This window comes from Corvus brachyrhynchos, unplaced genomic scaffold, assembly GCF_000691975.1.
Source record: "Corvus brachyrhynchos isolate BGI_N302 unplaced genomic scaffold, ASM69197v1 scaffold115, whole genome shotgun sequence".
NCBI classification, from domain to species: Eukaryota; Metazoa; Chordata; class Aves; order Passeriformes; family Corvidae; genus Corvus; species Corvus brachyrhynchos.
The window spans coordinates 8,732,930-8,740,486 of NW_008239553.1; positions in this window are offsets into that span (position 1 = coordinate 8,732,930).

Below are 7,557 nucleotides of genomic sequence, written 5' to 3' on the forward strand. Positions count from 1 at the left end.
GTCCCAGCCTCTTATTGGTGGCAGAACATGTGATGATGCTCACTATCTGTGTGGGGTCATAGTCAGCCCCAGCTGAAAATCATCTTTCTACCTTCACTGAGCATGGTTGGGCTACTTCTTGGAGGCAGAGAACATGTTTGGCCTGCCCAAGGGACAGTTACTCTGCATTGCTCCAGCCTTGAGATTGTGAAGACCAAAATCTGATGGGTACGGGCCATAGGTTCCAGAAAGAGACAGACTCTGTGGCCACCGCTTTGTAGGAACCTGCGGAAAAGCCCTTACTGGGATGTGCTGCTTCCTACCCGGGAATGCAAGACCTTTGCATCAGTTCCTCCCTGAAAATTGTCGTGTGCACCCATCTAACTGCTGCCAGTACTCTCAGTGGAAGAGAGGTTTGGGGGCAGTGGGTAAAATTCAGCTCCTGACTCAAATGTTCCAAGCACAACATAAAAGAGCCCCTGGGTTTCCAGCTTGCAGAGAAGAAAAGGTGTACCTCATGCTTTTATTCTTCACAAGCAAGCAGCATGCTGCACGCCCTCTGCCTGCAGCTCACACAGAGAGGAAGAGTGATGGGAAACTGCACAAGCGCTCACCCCCCCATCTGCAATGCAGGAAAAACGACTTCTGAAGCATGAAGCAGATGATTTAGTTAATATTTTAGGGTTCCAGTGCCCAGTGATGTCCCTTAGATCTGGTTCAAATGATGATTTAATCCTTTTGCATACAAGCCTGGACAGACCAGGTAAAAATGAGGCTGTGTTGTGGGTGGGAGAGGCAACACCAGAAGAACTAGTGAAAAAAGAGTGAGGGAAGGAGATTTTAAAATGGGGACAGATGGGATGAGCTGTCAAGAGGGAGTTGGAAAGCAGAATGTGAAATTTTATATATGACATACCAGAACAGAGAGGGCATTGCCTCAGATGGGACCGAGCAGGTGTTGGAGGTGGGGGCTGGCTGTGTGTTTTGGTAAAGGATGAGGTGCTCTGGTCCACCCCAGGTGCCCTGCAGTGTTCTGCTCTTAAATCACAAAGAGGATGTACAGAGCTGACCTGGCCCTGCGTCTCTTTGGAGACATCACTGTGATCCTGACCCCAGGGAAGCTGCAGCCTAACAGCTCTGATTGAGGCACCAGCCTAGCACACCGTTTCCTAAATAAACAAAATGTTTCTCCCACAACCACCCATTTTTTCCACCATCCCAGTACAACAGTGCAGTCCCTCCCATCTTCCCAAGCAGCAGCCCTTGCCCAGTCTGCTGGGGCAGTGGGATGGCCGACATGTGCATGTTTATGCTGAAGCAACTTCTGTCCCATACGGGTAAGCCTGACCACACTCCTTCATCCACATCTCCTGGAGGATGAGACAGGGTCTCCTTCTTTTTAACAGAGACTCAAGCCACTCGGGGCAGTTACCAGCTAAGTTGTGAGGCAGCATGACCCCACAGAACCTAGCAAGAGCACAGCAGAAGCTCACAGCACTGCCTGTGTTGTGTAGGGGTAGTTAGTGCATGAGGAGACATGCCCCTGTCACCTCCAGTGCCAGGGCTGACTGATGAGCCTCAGACTGTGGGCTGTGCTGGCAGGTCAGCCTGCAGATATGGGGATGCTCCAGCCTGATCCAGTACCTCATCAGTGTGGGGAATCTTGTGTTCAGGGCTGACCGCTCAGCAGGTGCTTGCAGTGAGTGCATGGATATACCTTGGAGCTACTGCACAACTACCCTGCGAGCAGCCACCTTCCTTCTTGACCTGTGTTTGGAGGGAAGTGTTGAAGTCTTGACTCTGTAAAAAACACTCCCTTGAAGTGAAATGCAATTAATTTTGAGTAAAAATCTGAGTCTCATTGATCAGTGAAAGGAACAATATTTGCACGTAGATATTTTCCTGATTTACATTCTGTACATTGCTGGTAGTATTTATCCTCCTCTGATGCTCAACAATCACCAACTTATGTAAATCCTCTTATTTTTTACCAGGGATTTCTGTGTGGAACTGATTTGTTATTTCACACCTGCTGTGCTCCCTTAAAACAGCAAGTTTTTCTACAAACACTGTATTCCTGTGGATTTGGATCCAATGGGTGATTGCAAGCCCTGGGTGAAGCTTGCCCCTACGTAAGGTTCTTACATGACCTTTTCCCTTGGTGGAGTCTCTGGTGCCCAATACTCATTGAATTTCCATCTGCAGTGAAGGTACTGATGTGGAAGTAATAGGGTCTGCCACATGCAGACTTTTCTCAGAAAACTTGTAGGAACTTAATTATCCTTCAGATCTCAATCTTGCCATCACATTTGGCTGAAATAAAGCAGTGGATTCAAAAGCTATTAGGGCCAACACATGCAGCTGGTGATCAGAGAGCCTTGTTACCATGGGAAACAGAGCTAGAAATCAATTACTTAGTCCAAGAACAGAAAAGACCGATGGACATGGGTTTTGATTGCATTTTCTGTCATACGAAAGGAACTCAGCGTCAGTATGAATCAGACCTCAGTCACTGCACTGAGGTCTAGCAACAACAAAGATGATTGACTCCTCACTTCCTAATTACTCCATGGATCCTCCAGCTTGAGGCACACCAAGCCAAGTCACTCCCAACTGCAGTTACGTGAAACAGAACATCTTTTGGTTATATTTGACAGTAGGACTGAAATTAGGAAACAGGTATTTCAGCAGCACAGAAGGTATCTAAACAGCTTTTGTTTCCTCCAGATTCTTTTCATTGGCTCAAAATAGAACTGAAAGAAATGTGTGACCCCAGGAAATAGATGGCACTTGTTGATTTAAGCTTTGCTCAGTTCAGTATAGATTTTATGGAACTGGACTAGTTTCCAGAAGAGTCTTTATAGGAGCTGGCTCTTGCCAGCCTGTGGCGTAAGGAAGCAGAAATTCGTGACAAAGAAAGAGGGCTTGCATGCACAGATGATCCAGCTGGAGTACAGGAGATTGCAGCACATGCTGCAATGATAAACATACAGTGCCAGTAAATGTGACAGAAAGGGGGAGCTGAAAGAAGCAGTGGATCATTGGAGAGAAGCAGACTGTACACTGCAACATGGCAGTGCAGCAAATTCAGAAGGTCTCTGCTTTCTTAGTTAATATATAAGACAATGATCCTGGCTGCTACCCTGTCATTACCTGAGTGGGAGACTGCTGCTGCCTCTCTACTTCTGTTCTGCCAATGAATGCCTCTGCGACAGCGACTTTAGCTTGTGTGACACGGTGCTAGCCAGAGCAGAGAGCCCTTTGGTCACTTGCTGCTGCCTCTCACTGTTCCTTCTTATTAAATTACGTTTAAAGAAGCTAAAACCCCCCAAGGTTCACACTGCTAGATGATGTAAAGCAGCATGCCTCCCCAACATCAGGCAAGGTTCAGGGCTAATTAATACATTTCCTGGTATTATTTGTCTACAGAATCCCACTTCTTACACAAAGATACACAAAGAGAAAGAGGAGCAGAAATACTGTGCAGGCATGTGGCAAGGCATATGAGGAGGGACTGAGCTTTAATAGCCTTTTGTTGACCATGAACCTTAAACCTGAGCTGCAGGGTGTAAGGGCAAAGGAAGATGCACATTTGGGGCTTATGCAGGGGACCCAAACTGCATTCCAGAAAGAAGCAGACACTTCGCTGTTGCCAGAACCCCTGCTAAGTAAAAAAACAAACCTGTGTCAAATCTGAAGTTCAAGGCTTGGCATCTCATCAGACAGCCGGGGCAGTTTAAGATCCTCTCCCCAATATTTGTTTGCTCCCTCTCTGCTGTAATTGGGGACCCCATCAGCCAGGGTGGCGCTGCTGAGGGTAGCGAAGATGTAGCTGATGATGCACAGAAAAGGATGAAGCACAGGCACATGTTTCTACCAGCACTGCTGTGGGGGTGGAAATCTCTGGCAGAGCAAACAGCCGGTGACTTCTCACACTCCCTCCCCCTTGTCTGATTCACTCCAGCTTTTCTGCCAACACTCCCAATTACGCCAATGCACTTCCATTGAAGCTGATATGCTGGGCTGTACCTGAGGCAATGATCAGGCTCACTATGTGAAATCTTTCCCATATTTTCCACCTATTGATGAAGTCTCCCTGGGTCACCACTGAAATTGCTCAGGGCTGCTGCCCTACCAGCCAGTGAGTTTTTCTGCAGGCATCATCAGGCAATGAGCCAAATGAGAGGGGCTGAACCCATTCATTTATAGCAGAAATTAGCATGGCTCAGTACTTCTCTGTTTCCTCTCTTAATATACTCCAGGAAATATTGCCAGTATGCTGAGCTCTGTCGAGCTGTAGGGTAGGGAGCTGCAGTGCTGGAACTAAAGACGCAGTTGGCCCACAGGGATGTTTTGGGGGGATTTATGCTCACACACTTGACCAGTGTTGTCTCAGTGGAGCAGACCTCATCCCAGAGGCCTCCTGCACTGCCGGTCTGAACCACCCACTGCTGATAGTGGTATAAATCAGTGAGACAGGCACCGAGATCATCAGAGCTTGATTTCTGGCATGAAAATAACACAACTGAGGGAAGGATGTAGTCTGTAACCTGGAAATACAACCAGTCTGCTTATATACCATGCCCTGACCTCTCCTGGGTGAAGACGATCTGCTGGGATGACGTTGGTTTTCTTCCTTGAGCCTGTTCGGCTGCTGAAGCATTATTTAGCACTGCTGAGCCCTGATGCTGATCCCACAGCAGGGGCACTGCGCAGCAGCTCACGGAAGTCCAGGGGATGATGCCGTCACAAGGCTGGCAAGAATTCAACATCGTGCTTTACAGCTTGCCTGTTTATCAGAAATCTGTGAATGTAGAAAATATGTGCTTTCCTTTGTTCCAGGAAGGCTCTAAAATTTCATGAGAAACAATTAATGGATTTATTTTTTCCATAAACATCTTACAGGGCGTCATTGACACTGAATACGGCAAACAAAGAAAAAGCTGTTCTTAGCTCAACATTAGTGCAAATGGGGATTAAATCTTAAAGAAGACAAGGCTTTCTGTGGTTTTGCCATACAGTAGTAGGATGAGGTATATCTCTGTCTCTCCCACAACTCTCTTTTCCTGGACCTGCTAGCACAGATGGAAGCAAGGCACTGCCTTGTTTTCACCAGGTGTGGTTAAAGGGCACAACACGCCTTTCCCTCAGTGCAGGTGAACCCACTGACAATGGCTTCTGTTACCGCAGTTACTTCTCACTTGAGCTTTTGCTTGTAGGGAGGATGCTGGGAACAGGAGCTGGGGATAATGTGCAAGCTGGGGACATTTTTGACTCTGTAGCATGACATTTGTGTCTCGGAAACATCAGTCTCCTCTCCCACAGAGGGAATTGGAGCTGCTCTTGAGATTCATATGACTTTGCCTGATTTTTAAAATCCCTCACATTGATTGTTTATGATCCTCAGAAATATGCCCATAAAGGCAGTTGAACATAGGCCCTTCAGAAAGCTGAAGACAGTCATTTAATAATCTACAGGTCTGTAGGGGAAACCTTTCCCTGCAGGTTTTTTTTCCCCTGCAGCTCTCCCTGCTGCCAGCTCAGCCATGAAATCCTATTTTGCATCCCACAAATGCAATTTCAGTATCTCCCTATGACCACACTGTCCTTCCAGTCCCTGCCCCAACTCAGATTGAGAACAACCGTCCTGGCTGACTTGGGGCAGCCCCAGTACCACCAGCAGCCCCTGATCCCTGCTAGCACTTAGACCCACAAAGATGCTGTGCATGACCAGCTGGATCCTTCCCCTTGCTGATCAATTCAGGATCTTTGCCACCATGCCACTGAACTGTTCTGAGGGTCCATGGCAGCAGGCACACTTCTTGAGACAGCCTCAGTGCTTTACTCTGCTTAGTGGCTTTGCCGGTGAACAGTGAAGAGTAATTCTGCTTATGTTTATGAATGTTTTTTTCTTGTAATTCAGCTGTCAAGAAGGAGTGGCAGATTGCAGAGTGAGAGAAAATTTGATTCTCTGGCTCCATGCAGTCTTAAGAGTTGGGAGATTTTCTTGGCCAGACTTTACTTCTGCTCAGTTATACCTATTGACCCCTGCAAAATTACAGGAAGCATCTGAAATGAGAATTTGGACCCAAACTAGTAATTTTTTTCTCATATTGACATTCAGCATGCAAAACCGGATGAAATTTCTGGATGTAGAGTTGGTGAGCTGCCCTATGAAGCAGGCTTGGGAGAGATGAAGAGACACCTTCAAGTGCCAGCTCTCAGACCACACAGAGTTCGTTGCTTGTTTGCTCCTAAGGCTGCTTGTGCAGTTTTGTGATGTGGTTATGTTGTTTATCAGCAGCATCTATGAAGGAACTGCTTTGCATATTTGATGATTGCCTTGTCTGTGCCATTTTAGTAGTTTCTCTGAATGCATGACAGTGAAATATATAACATGAAAATACTGCCTTGAAGCACACACCTTAGCATGTCCTTGCTTTAGACAAGGATGCTGCACTCATAGTGAATGTCCTGACAGTCCCTCCTGACTGCATGGGGGAGTTTTGGCTGAAGCCACACTGGGAGGTATCTGTGAGAATGCATCTACTGCTCACAGGCTGCCCGAGGGCTGCCAGTTCCCAGGCCTGGTGAAGAGCTGGACTGAGGAAACCACCCTTGCCCAAATGGGTAAAGCACAAGCAGCAGGTTGCTAATGCCAGCTGCTCTGGTCTGTGAACATGCTCTGACTGCACTGCACACTGATGCAGCTGTAGCTTTTTCAAGTAAGTTTCCTTGCCTCAGGCCAGACCGTGAGATCTGGTGCTCTGCTGCCAGGTGTCTGAGCTGGTCTCTGCATTGCATGCCTGCCTCAGGAGCTTTATTTTTGCTTTGCATCAGTCTCAGAGGTAGGACGTGGGCAGCAGACAAGTGCCTAGGGCAGCGAGTTGCTTTGGATGGCAAAACTGCCCATCCTGCTGCTTAGTCCTGCCAGGGCAGTGCTGCTGGGGCCAGGAGATGGGAGGGAAGAGGGTGCCCTCATGCTCAAGTGGGCCAGCCAATGGCTTTGTCTCCTCTCACCTGCTGTTGACCACTGAAACACCCTTGGGGAGGGCAAAAATTTTGCAAATGCGTGGGAACCTCTAGATGGTCCGCAATGGTCTATGAATGGTTTCCAACCCACCCAGAAAACCTGTGCCCCCGCTGCTCGCCCTCTGAGCAGTACCCCAGTGCCTGGTGCCTGCCTCTTCCCTTTCCCCTACTCCACTCTCTTCCTTTTTCTTCCTCCGTGTTACCCACCGGGTAGGCCTCCTGCTTTGGGGAAGGTCCAAGGCCTTGGCCCCACTGTGCCAGTGGCAGTCTGGGCTGCAGGGGCAGAGCTCTGCCCCTTGCAGGAGGGACGAGCTGTGCCTGCTTCATGTCTCCTTTCATCGGGAGAGGCTGCAGGGCACAGGTAGAGTCTGTCTGTTAGATCTGTAATATCGTTTGGGGCTCTCAAAACTGCTTTAAATGAGGATGTTGCAGCGTGAGAACTACTGGCTTCACATATCTGAGAAAACACCACTTTCAGTTTAAAAGGAAATAATTCTAGGAGCCAGGAAGAGGCTTGGATGCTGTCGGGAAAGTCAGCCAGGAGAG